This window comes from Austrofundulus limnaeus, unplaced genomic scaffold, assembly GCF_001266775.1.
Source record: "Austrofundulus limnaeus strain Quisiro unplaced genomic scaffold, Austrofundulus_limnaeus-1.0 Scaffold33, whole genome shotgun sequence".
Lineage (NCBI taxonomy): Eukaryota > Metazoa > Chordata > Actinopteri > Cyprinodontiformes > Rivulidae > Austrofundulus > Austrofundulus limnaeus.
Window position 1 is genome coordinate 1,681,827 of NW_013952435.1, and position 13,602 is coordinate 1,695,428.

At 37.5% G+C, this 13,602-nt stretch overlaps 1 protein-coding gene across 6 annotated transcripts in view; it reads left to right on the forward strand.

Annotated features, from left to right (window-relative positions):
• The window catches only part of macrod2 (mono-ADP ribosylhydrolase 2), a gene marked incomplete in the record, with an annotated part of 450,891 nt that overhangs the window by 354,505 nt on the left and 82,784 nt on the right, over nucleotides 1-13,602 (forward strand).

Sequence of the window (13,602 nt, forward strand, 5' to 3'; positions counted from 1 at the left end):
TTTTTACTTAATATGAAAATTGTTTCTTGTATCAATGGTAAACTTGAAATTTATGGTTAAATGCAACAAAATAAATATTACTTATCCTTTCCTTGAGCTGTTGGCTACATGTAACTGAGCAATTTAGTTAGATAGCTCATTAATAATATCTTAAAATAAACTGCTTTAAATCCAGCATTGACTTTAACACCACTGCTCTGCTTTAGATGAAAATTATTATTTTAGGTTACTTGTAAATAGCTTAAAGGCTGTGTCTAAATTCAGGGTCTGCTTCCTTCGAAGGTTGAATTTGTCCGCCGATTATGTCACAGCGAAGCACTTAAGGTTGTCCAAAATYGAAGACTCCTCCAGTTGCTGCCCACAAATGTGTCCTCCTTTTACCCCTATTTGAAGGATGGGTCTGGTGGATCTCGGCCCACCATATCCCAAGATGCATCATGGGCCAACCAGAGATTTTTTTTTTGCTCGTCATGTCAAACAAAACAAGAGACAGTAATACAGTGTTTTTGTTTATACTGGTGGCACAAAAGTTTAAAATAGAAAGTTTAAAGCAGTTGTGTTTTTAGGCTTTTGTCATTTGCAGAGACATGATTTTTAATATTCTCATCAGAAAACATTGTAAACAAGCTCATATTGCAGGTCCTTTAGTTCTCCGTGTATCGCCTCTAAAATAACTTTGTACTTTTATAATAATAATATCGATAATATATTAATATTTTGCTAATTTTGATTTATTTTCGATCTTCATTGCTTCTGTTTAGCGTCGTCACCTTTGCTAGGCGACAGGACCTATACCTGTGTAAGGGCGGGAATAAAGCTTCAGAGCCACTTTCTTTGCATTCAAAGGACGCAGCCCCTAAATTTAGACACAGCCATTGGCTCAATATGATTACAGATATATAATCTATAAATCCAGTATTGACATTTTATCTATTTATCTTTAACCATAAACTGTTTTAAAGTCTAGTGAGAAAAACAAACACTTATATGTTGTTAGCAGAACTTGTTCCAATCTGCCTGGCCTTGATGTCAGGTTAGAACTGATTATCAAGTGAGACTGTTGTGTTACTAAAATTGTGTCCCGCCAATCTGTCAACAACTTCATGTGTTATTATCTTGTAATGTGTTCGTCACTAAATACTGGGATCAAACTCCAGGTGAAAACAAAATTAAAGCTGGAATTAGTCGAACTTGTTATTATTCTGTAACAKTACTGTTCTGCACAATGCCAAATTTAACAAGTTGATCTATTTTCATATGACGACGAGGTTTTTGTCRCATCGTCATGAGGCACTTTTGAGTGTTTATGGAACCGTTATCGGTCTGCGAGAGTGAGCGATGGTAACCTTCAGGGGTCATCTCTATTTACCCGAGCACTGTTTATGTCTGTCGCTGTGGATTGAGGTGTTTTATAAAGCTCACAATTTGATGTTCTGCAGCCTCCCTCGGCCGGTGTTATGGATGTTGTGAGCGGGCAGCCAAGTGATACAGAGTTGTTAGATTACTTTTCAGCTGATGAGCTGTTTGCGGCACTTGTTCTCTGCCAGATGATTCCTGTAACACCTAGTTGTGGAATCCATCAGCTTTGTAGCATGAAGTAGGTTTCATATACCTTATTGCTGACTGTAAATAAAAAGGTAATGTTCGGAGCTGACTTTTGTGGTTGTATTGTTCCACATCTGAAATTGCCACTTGATGTGCAGAGAGGCCACGCTGTTGATCAAAGGACACAGTTTTGTATTGCTTTGACTGATGGATATACTGCTGTGAGCAAGTCAGGCAAAACATTTTACAATTCATGCAGTGAGGGAGAGGTCTATGGAGACTTGCCCGAACGCTGTTTGGTAAAGCTCTGTGAGCATATGTGGTGAATCTCTAACTCTAACTCGACCAAGTGAGTAAGCTTTTAACGAGATCAGAGAGAATAAAGTGAAACATTTTACCCAGAAGCGCAGCAGTATTTTCCGTACACTGGAAGGTCTTCCAATCAAACCACAGAGCAACATGAGTTAGAACAGGAGGGCTTCCATCTTATTTTCACTTCATGAATCATTACTTGGTCTTTTGTTTTTAACAAGTCCTTCCTTTTTTTCTTTATCCTTTTAAAGGGGGCATGATGAAAAATATCCCTTAAAGGGAGAGTATTAGCAAAATGGATTTTTTTTAGCTTTAGATCATGTTATAATATCATTCCCTCTTGAAAAAAATATACCCAGAGTGTTTCTTGACTCATTYATGCATGTTTGAGAAATCCTTGAATCTCCTATGGCAGTCATGTGACGCTGCCTAAAACCTGCTGGTTTCAAAGCTCCACCTCTTTACTCAAAGCTCCTCCCTGGAACTCAGTCTTCAGCCAAGCTCTGGCCACGCAGAGCACCCCTGCCCGGAAGCATTGTTGTGAAGATGTGCTGTAGTGGGAGTGTCAGAAATGGTAGGAAGTTCTTAAAGAGAGAGAGGCCAATTTCAGGACAGCATTTTTATAACGACTGAAGGTAACATAGTTGCTTGATTATGGTATAAAACTGAAATATGTGCCTGGAAAATACACAACACCCCCTTAAACATTTAAACACATTACAGCAGCTGTTTGTTTCTATCCAAGTAGAATATTTAAGCTGAATTCTGATAAATGCACATTTCATAATGCCTGAATGAGCTGCCTGAATGAACATTTGTGTTAGCAATTTGCTGCACATGGAATTTGAAGCTGACAACCTCTGGCTTTGTCTGATGTGTTTAGAAATGCAATTTATCTCTGCAGCGTTCTGTCGATTGACACTCCCAGTGTCAGCGGTGATTGATAACTGGCACAATTCTATTTTAGGCACCATCGTGTCATAAAAAAATTATGAGCTGACAGTTGTTTACCACGCAGAGCTTACAGTCAACAAAAAATAAATAAATAAATCCAGTATATAAGCAACTGAATGTGCAGTCGTTTTATGTGTTTTACTCATTTTCCTCAGTAAAGTCAATCATCAGGCATTGAGATGTTAAAAACACAAAAACAAATCTGCATTGTTACAGTCACTTAGGTCACAAATTATACAGTTCTTTTAAAGATGCTGTGAAAATGAGTAGTTTGAGAGCCAGTTTGTCATGCATGGAACAAAAGGACCAGATTGCTCTACTCCCTCACCTCGAGCTATGCACATGCACATCCAAAGCGTCTGTGTTGTGGGCGTCCTGAGAGACGAGTCATTTCAGGGCCATGATAAGGGGCCTGCTTGGGGAAGATACTGTGCTATTGTGGCTGAATTTCAGCACAATGGACTGGCTGAGGATCTGACACACTGGGGGTAARGGAGCACTGACCAGTCTCTGTTCTCCACAGACTCATTCTCTCCCAACATTATGACTGTCAGGGTGTGCGTCTGTGCAAATGCGTTATCAAGTGAAGAAACATTTAAATTTGGCAGACTGGTGTCAAACAGACATTTGATGTTGTGTAGCTATGCACCGATTGAAATGTCTGCACAAAWGGGTCCATAGACTGGAAATGCTGTGGTCATGCAAGACGAWACAAGAAGATGGAAGGAGGTAAAACTGTAAGACACCTTGTGATGGATTAGCAGAAAGTTGATCTTCCAAGCCAGCACAGTGTAGCCATGATGCATTTACCACTGAACACTTGAGGCTAGCCTGAAATTCCCTCTTAAAGTGCCTTTGTCACCATTTTTTGTAATAAATATGAATGCATTTTTGGAAGGATAACAATGATAAAACATTGCAAAAAGAATTTCATGCCACAGAGATGAACAATTGTTGAGCTATTTCCAAATGAAGAAACAGGAAGTGATGTAAAAGGGGAATGTCTGCATAAAAACAGAGCATTGCTACAATGGCTAACAACACAGACAGCAGAGGATAATGTGAAGTTTCTTTAGATTATTTTGAGTCACTATTAGAGATGAAGAAGAGTCAGAGTTCAAATAAAATTGTTTAAATAACAAAGATCAGASAGTTCATTTTATAAAAAAGTTCCCCTTTGATGTCACTTCCTGTTTCACTTTGGCTGAGCCAAATTCAATAGAAAACTTGCCAGCTATGTGATGAAATGGGTAAAATCATGTATTATGCCAAGTTTCTTAAATATTAGGGATGTCCAGATCTAATATCAATATCAGATATTGGTCCGATATTAGCCAACAAATAAATATTGGATTATATTGGCCTGCATCTAAAATCTTCTATATTAGCCCTCCGATACAAGCAGTCCATCCAACAGTCCGCTCAGGATTTCTATCCAACAGCACTTGGATTTAGCATAAATAATTTTTGTGACCTTGAATAGTTATTTTACACTTTAAAAGTACATTTTGGATTTATTTTTGAGTGTTTTTCTATTTTATTACTTATTTATTGTATTTAATTATACAATATTCTTATGTTTAAGTTAAAGAATATGTAATCCATTGGTTAATAATAAATGGGACCAGTCTTTCTCATACCTACTGTTGTTGACTATTGATTACTGTTTGACCTRATCAATACTTTTTAAGATTCCACAATACAAGAAAAGTAATAAAAACATATATGATTTGTGTTGGGTCAATATCAGTATTAAGTATAAGGATGTTTTATTTGACGTTTTGTATTTGACTGAAATGTACACAGGTTCTTTATCAGCACAAGAACTTCCATTGAAATAGAATAAACACCTTCACCATGATCAGGGACATCACATCTTTTAATTTCTCTTGGCCAAAGGAATGGTCTGTCAGATCACAAATGATGAAAGACTGAGGAAGGTCAGCCTCATATTCCATGTGTTCCTCAAGAATAAATAACAACAACGTGTTGCTGAGTGTAAACAGAGCAGAAGGCTCTAATCTCAAATGCAAAAAGGACTGGAGATACTGAGGCAGGGACAGCCCGGCGCCACCAGCCCCACATATGGTATAGAAGCAGTTTCCTCCTGCTCACTGCACACAAGCCTCCCTAATTCATTTGGCTTTGGTTTGTTTCTCATTTTCAGATTTAATTCGGTTTAATTCAGGCTTACATAGGTTTAATCTGCAGATGAAAAATGCGATCTGACACTTTTTTTTTTTATTCCACGGAYGTGCTCTGAATGGCCAAGCTTTCTAATGAAGCATTTGGAGGAGCAGCCCGGCATTGAGTCAGTCTGAACACTTGAGACAGATTGAGAGGCTGTAATAAGCTCTGCTGCGCTGTGCGTCTCAGGACAGAATTGATGTGTAGAGATTTCACCTTTCAACATTACTCTGGTTTGGGCTTTAATAATAAGCACTCCTCTGTGCCAGCGACTCTCCCAAAACAGGTGTTTATGTCCCATTTTCTGTTTCATCAGTGATCTGTTTACCTTACCAGCATCTGCCATTTGAGACACCTGATGATAGATTTCAATTCAAACCAAAGCTGTAAACTTTGTAGCAAATGCCAAGTGAGTATTTGAGTTGAATTCAGTTGTTGTATGTATTTCATGGTGTCTTTTCTGGATGAAAATGTATATTAGTTTAGCAAGCTTTCTGGTTTTTAGCTGATGGATTTTATTTAATTTATGAGATTAATGTGATATTAAATAGTGTTCACCTACTTTGCTATAAATCAGTTAAGTAAGACATTCTAAACCTGCAATAGATGCAATTGTTTAAATGGAAGTTTAAAGTTTTCATTCAGTTCTTTATTATAATAAAGCCACTAGTTTAATAACAGTGTTGCAAATTAAAAGTATTGTAATAAACACTTGTTTGTTTTTTCATAGAAACAAAAAATTGGTTTGAATCTGTCGACCTAATTTTTTTAAATTATTTATTGTTTGCTAATGTCAGACCACAGAGAAACATATTTCCTGCTTGTTTTTGGTGTCTGACAGGCATTTTTTGTGAGWGTTCTTGGACGTACAAATGAAACAAATACTAACATTTGGGAATTTTTACATTTCAGAACAATTATGGGATTTCACAAAAGTGAGTCCACCCCTCACTTTTGTTGTCAGAGGTTTACACATTAATGACTGTTATTATTTTGAGGGGACAGCAAATTTATCAAAGTGTCATATCTTTACTGTTGTCCCATGAAAAGATATAATATACTCACTTCTGTGACAAATTGAATAAAGTTCCAACTAACCGCAGTATGTGTGCAAATATTGAGACCAAAAATACTGTTTTTTATTGTCTTAATTAAAATATTCCCCACACGTTGATGAACAATGACAGAAGTATTTCTTTAATTTACATGTTTGAAACTACATTTAACTTACATGCTACTATACAGATTAGTTTCATGTGCTTTCTCAAATAGAAGAATGACGACTCCGTTATATTAACACACTACAGAGGAAAACTTGATCTGTTTTTAGTTCTGTTTTTATTGTTTACTATCCAGTGACAAATCTTCATCAAGTGTTGCATCTGTAGTGGAGGGTGGGGGGCAGATTTTGATCTCACGTGCCTCGAGGACACTGGTGTGCCAGCGATGCTTTGTGTAACTGGCATGGTGTTCAAAGCCTGCTGTGATCTTTTGAAGTCGTCGTACGGTCCCTTTGAATTGTTTGCTGTGACTGAGAGCATCAGGGATCCACGGACTACTTGAGAACTGAGACCATGACCCAACACTGTACTCTGCTCACACATACTATATAACACATACTATAAGATGCTCATGTTGACCTGAGAGAATGCCTTTTTTTTTCAGGCTCTCTGTCAGACAYCTGCTTCCCAGWCTGGCCCTAAAAATGCCTCAGAGGGAGTTTATGAATTTGTTATTAGTTTTGTTCAACAAAGAATTACTGTTCTGGCATCAGCATTAATGCGTACCGTGTACTCTAATACATTAGCAGCACCCATTTGGCTCACAGCAGTGGAATGAGGCTTTTATGATCCGAAGCTTTTACTATCTGGCTGCGTCTGGATAATATGATGTGCTCTTTGATTCCCTTGACCCCAGCATGGTCTAGTGAAATGATGCCAGTTTCAGTGTTTAAACTGAAATAAGGCATGTATCAAATTTCTCAACAGAAATTTATTTTTAAATCCATAACTTTTTTCCCCCTCACTGTGATATCTTTGGGGGAGAAGAGCAGTTTTGATTAAGYGCTCACGCCGTCAAAGATAAAAGAAAAAGTTTATCATGAGCAAGGAATGCTTCGGTATTTTTAATGTTTATCTGAACGGTCTGATTGAGCTCTTGCCTTCAGAGAGAAATCCTCTCAGCACCAATAGGGATTAAGCCTATCATCCCCATCTATGCACAAAGACCAAGGTGTTGCATTACTCCTGGTAATTACAAAATCATCACCATATTCTCTCTTGTAAGGTGACTTTGAGTGCTCTGTTGTGAGATTAATATTGAATGTTAATGTTTTGTGTGCACTTTAAAGAAAAATGTAACTTAAGTCACAGAATTGATTACATCTGTCACAAAGTAAAATACATGTTCAAATGTAACCAGTCTGGCTGTTGWAGTTACAATCTAAAATAAAAAATAAAATGACTACAGATTTCTAGAGTTAACTTGAAACTATGTTGAACACTTTATTTATGGCAAGATAGACGTGTTGTTCCTTGTTGAGACAGTTGTCTTTYATATCCAGGTGCCTGCATGCACTTAGCCCACAAATAAACCTGGCCCAACGCACGCCGACACATGGACACAAAGATATGACGCCCTCTGAGTTCGGCTCACTCTGTTCCTGCAGATACTGTAGTCTTCCTCTGTGCCTATTGTGCTGGAACAAGCTATCTTAATGACATGCTAATTGATTTAGTGTAGCACAGATAACAGTAAGCTGGCACACCGTGATAAAGAGAGTGGGTCGAGCTGTTGGTTCAGAAGAGGACAGGAGACTCATCAAACTCCAACTAGCCCATTCACTTCATTTGAAGACAATTTTACACCGATGTGCCCCATGCTGAAGCATGGAGACCTTTACTGTGGAGGTGCTTTGTGGGTGTGTGTGTTCAGACAGTTGGGTGTTCTTTTTTAAATTCTCTATAAAACCCAGAAAGCTTATTTTAAAACACACACACACACACACAACTCTCTCCTGTGTTATGCAGACAATCCTAATCACAGTTGTTATCTCCCATAAACTTTGACAGATGTTTGGTTAAAGAAAAAAWTGCTTTCCAGCCAGGGAGCATTCTCAGTTCAAAACTAGAGAGTGTGAAAAACTTTAAACTGCATGAGATGCTCTGTTGTGCAAGCTAGAGTCACATGAAGATTAAACTCACTCCCCTCCGCCCGGAGAGTCATTAGGGTCTTTGTTTGCTCACAAGATGTTGAGTTTCGCAGATTTATTTGAAAGACAATGTTCTTGTGTTCTTGTTTTGTTCTGTAGCTTGTTTTTCAGAGTTCCTCACAGTCCTGACAAAAGCCAGGTTAGGGTATCCAAAGTATCCACTTGTTTTGAAGAGAGTTTTTGATATTTTTCTGTTCCTTTTCTTTTTATTCTGTACTTGTGGGGACATGATCAGCTCAGTGCGTTGTAATCAGTGTTGTAGTACTCAAGATCACTTTTTGATGGTCTTGTCTTGGACTCAACTACATTTGTACTCAGACTTGTATTTGGATATTGATTTTATTTCAAGACCAGTCAGGACCACAACTGTAGAATTATTAAATTGACAGAATATTGTCCAATTTATTTGTTAGTGTCTTTGCGTTCATTGGATGTAAAACGTACTGATTCAAATCAACGACTCATTGGCAATTATGCATTATTGATACCGCCGTCAACCGTCCCCTCCCCATTTCACTCTTAGACGGCACTCCAACAAAGTGAGCAGTGGTTTTCTCATTGAGGGAGATTGTTTAATTCATCTACATAAATCATAAAGTATATATTTGTAAAACAACATCCAGACTTGTAAAGTCTTCAGAGAATGTCGGGACTCCATCAAACTTTTATCGCCATTTAGAATGGATGCACAAGAAAGGTAAGCTGTAAGTTGTGTAAGCGACATTAGCATAGCTAGCTAACTAACATTAGCAATCTGCCTCTGTAGCAAAATTCTTTAAATCCTCTCACACAAAAAGATTTAGTCAATTTTAGCTATTCATATAAAGTTATGTACCTGTGTTTTGGGGGACTAGTTTTCTTTTTTTTTTCCTTCTTCTTCTTCTTTTTTTGGGGTTTTATAGTCTTGACTCCATCTTGATACCTTCTGGTCTTGTCTCGGCCTCGYCCTCCCTCGGCCTTTGTTTTGACTTTGTTGTGACTCTTTGTTTTTGTAAATAAAGTACAAACTTGTTGCAATTCAAACATATCTACTGCCCATGATCTTGTCTCTCTATTTAGCTGTTTTCCACCAAAAGACAATAAATTTTTATTATTTTTTTAATTCWATTTGCTACAGCAGTTGTTGCATTTGACAGGACAATTACTTTGTGAGCTTCTGAATTACAGTCCAGGTCAGACACACCTTAAAATTACACAGTAAGCAATATTATTACCAAATTACCAGAAACAGAAAAGATCAGCAGTCTATGGTCAACGAATGTAATATTTGAGAAGCTTTCTGCAGCTCAGGTGTGTTTTTAGCTTTCACATCCCATGCTTTCCTCTTTTTCTACCAGGGTACTGGAGTGCATAATTTTGTATTTTTTTTTTTTAGGAAAACATTTGGATGATATGTGGTTAGCCAACATGTTGCTCTAAATTTTTGTTGTGTTTACACTCAGAAAGCCAATGAGCGTTAAATATGTTCAGCCTTCTTGTTAAAATTTCCAAAGCTGCGTGTGGTTTGTACACTTTCACCATTCCTTGTTGATCATTATTCACAACCCCATCAACAAACATGCTCTCAGTATGCATAGTGAGCCACTGCCTTTGTATGAGCGGCACATATCTGTGACTGACCGGYACTACTGATTTTGTAGGGTTGTTGCTCAGTTCAGGGAGAAGGGTGAAGACCACCGCTGTGATTACTTTAGCTGTTGCTGTATGATTGCATGTTCTCTAGCATGTGATTAGGGGGGGAATGGGCCATAACTCTCACAATCTCAAAGGGAGATCAAATCAGCCTCAAAACCTGGCTTCAGGCAGTGCTGCATTTGAAAGTCAATGTTTTATTTTGAGCATAAATTACTTGATCATGGCACTTTTTGCCCAAGGTTGTATTCAAAAGAAAGGGTTGCCTCTATGAAGAGGTTTTAGAACAGGGTGTAATGTTTGCATGTGTCATGTCACAGTCCCCCATCAAGTTTATTCAATGAAGCTGACATTTATAAAACAGATAAAAATTATTCATGTGTGTTTTATATAAGATTATACAYAAAACTTACATTGGATTCATATATTTTTGGTTATTTGCAATGATTAGGTGAAAAAAGTCACCTCTCAAACTTGTTTTGTTTAGTTTAAGTCGAGTAAAATTTTGAGGATGTAAGACGTTTTGGATTTAATGAATCTGTTTCAGCTGTGTGCAACATTTGCAGGTATGCTTATGGARTGCTAAATGAGATAACCCTTTGAATATTATTTCTAAAGTCATATCAGTGATTGACAGTTATGTTTTACTGTATTATTGATCTTCGCAATACTGACTGACAAGGGYACGTCTTTAAGAGGCTGAGCCAGTGAGGCTCCCACTGTAGATGATGCATGTTGAAGCTCAGCTGGATTTCTGCCATAATCTGACCGCTTTGGTCAACTGCACGTAAAGACTGAACATTAAAGAGAAAAATGGAGGAGGAGAGAGTGGTAGTGTGAAAGCTCAATGACTAGAATTTGAATAGCAGGTGATTCAATGTGTCACTTTGCTTGTTCTTTTGTTGGGAAGACTTTTAGTCTTGTGAACTAATAATAGTAACTGCAAATAAATTATTCATATCCTCACAGCCCTGCTTGCTTTGCCACCCAGTCTGTAAAAAGTTTTGAGCCTGTTTTTATGTCGGAGTTTGTTATTTGCAGAAAATCRGCAAAGTTGCTGGACCTTTGGGCAGGGGTGACGCGGCCAAAAGTCAACTGAGTGTGTTTATGCCACATTACTATGCAAATGCAGCAATAATTAAGAAAATCGTTTTATATTTTTTGATGTTTTAAACAGCTGTGTGCATGCTGAACAATGCGACCCAAGCTTAACCCTTCACCAGAGCTGTCTCATCTTTGCTTTGTGCAGCATTCCTTACCTGGACTCTATCTGCCGACTTGCTGCATCCTCGAGCTCTTTGAAATTATCAAAGGAGAGCTGCATTAATTGCTTGACCCTGGCAGGAAGCCAGGTGGTCAGAGATCAGTTATCACCTGCCTTCAGACACGTTGCCCCTTCATCCCTCTTTTATTTATTTATTTTTCTCCTCATCCTAGGCTGTGAACACACCTGGATGTTTTGGTCCATACGCCGAATAAGTCCTGCAAAGTTTTATTTTCTACGTGGTCTCGCAGCTAACCTTAAAGCGTAATAACATTCTATTTGAAATAATAGTCAGAACTGGAATTGGACATGCTTGCTTTCAATAGCCCTATTTCAGGCAGTGGTCCCATTCCCATTACGCTGTGTCTGTCTCTATACCCTGGCATAAACATCTTAGAAGGTGCAGCCCCAGGAAGCATATGGGTTTGTCTGACTTATGGCTGATACATTCATCAAGCTCATGCCAAGCCAATATCACACTGTCAGAAGAGAGCATGTGGCATTCTATCACAATGAAAGGCGGTGGCAGAACAAGTCCTTTTCTATTACACTCTCTTAGAGCAATCTTTGATATTGCCTCCATTCTTCTCTGTAAAGTTGTTTATTTCAGCTGGATGGTGATGTGCTGCTTCGTTTGTCCCATTGGGACCTAATCAAGACTAAAGTTAATAGAATATGAGTATTAAAAGTGAAGTATTAAAGAGTATACGAACTACTTTCTTTATTTCTAAAAGATGTAAACTTGTGTTATGTAATTAAAAGCTATATATTTACTTTAGAGTTCCTAAATAATTCCTGAAAACTTGCTTTATGAAATGCAATTTCTTCCCGTTTTCGCCTTTTTTCTTATTTCTAGTTGTGTAAAATCTTCTTTGCCTATATATTCTTTGAAAAAAAAAGATTTGTCCATCTTATACTAGACTTATCAAAAAGAGCAGCCAATGTTCCTTGGGTTTCCTTTCACTTTCTAGTCTTTGTGTTTGCAATTTTTCATTCAGCGGAGGCCGTTAAGGAACTGTCGCCCTGCAGAGTGCTCCCCAGTTCACTCCTGTGTTCTCCTTGCCTGAAGCAAAGAATTACTATTTATGTGCTGAATGTTGACAGTACACTAGAGTCTGTCCCTGCTCAACCAGCGTAGCTAAAGCAGTGCTGCTATGAGGGTTTGACTTTTCTTTTTGCTTTGTTTTTTTTCTTAGTTTTTTTTCTGCCAAGTAAGAAGTCTCTGGTCTGGTAGAGTCAGGTGTATTAAAACGTGCATTTCAGCAGCTTCTCAAAGTTTCGAATGTTTGAGAACACACATTGAAGACCAAGAATATCYGTTTTGGCTAACTTTATCCTTTTTACGTTAATTTAAATAAAATGTCTTTGTCTAATATTAGCAGGTTTTTAAACTCAGGCAAAGATTTGCACTTTTTTTATTACTGACAACAGTTTCTGCCGACGTCTAAAATGAAAATGTAGTTTTTTATAAAGTCGATCAGATTAGATTTGCTCACAGTTAGCAGATAAAAAGCACTCTCACTCAGTAACGTGAAGACCACAGAGTTTTTTTTTTTTTTTTCAGAAAAGCTTTGATGGACATAAAATCTAATCTCTGGAATACGAAGCCAAAGTATTCTGGCAAATCTGGTCAGATTGTTCGTGTTTGATGTGGAGAAATTCTCCTGTCTCATCTGAAGAGGGCAGACCTTAAACTGAGCAGACAAGATTTTCTCAAAGTATAAGGTTATGCTGCAGACATTTGTTCTCCAATGGGAACCTTGTTAATGATTTTGTGTGTCTTTCAGACTCTTCAGCACTTTGATACAAGACTTTACTGTCAGATCGTTGTCTTTACATGTAAAACAAAGTTTAAATCTCTAATTTGTTCATTTTTATCTTATTCCTAAGGGACAGAAATGTAATATGGTCAGTATGTTGTACATAAATATATAATGTTTTTATGTATTCTGATGGGGTTAGCTTCAGTTCAGTTAAGGTGCAGAAACATTGAAGTTAAATAGTTTGTAGGGATAGATTGTCACCGATGTGTGACCCTCCAGATCTTCCTGCTGCAAAGTTTCAGAAGTTACAAGCTTGATGATTTACCTTCTTCCTTTCAGCCTGCATTGAAACAGTATAATAGACATGAAATGCACAGCTGCTTGTATTCTTAGCTTATTAAAAAGCCTTTTTCACACACAAAATGTGCCATTTTTGGCTTCATCAGTCTATTAAAGCAACACCATCGATTCACTTTGTTTTTTTATTAACATTCCTCCTGACTCGTTCTGAAATGTTTCTGAATGTGAAGGTTAAGATCCACAGTGAACATGGAATAATTGTTCATGATAGATTAGAAAATATAATTGATGTGTTGTTGTTCCTTTAACTAGTTTATTCAGTTTTTACTTGACTTTTTCAAAAAGCCATTTTTGGTGAGAAAACCATTCAGTCAGTTTCATTTGATTTGTATTCCTCAATGAGACCAATATATATATATTGTGTATATATACTG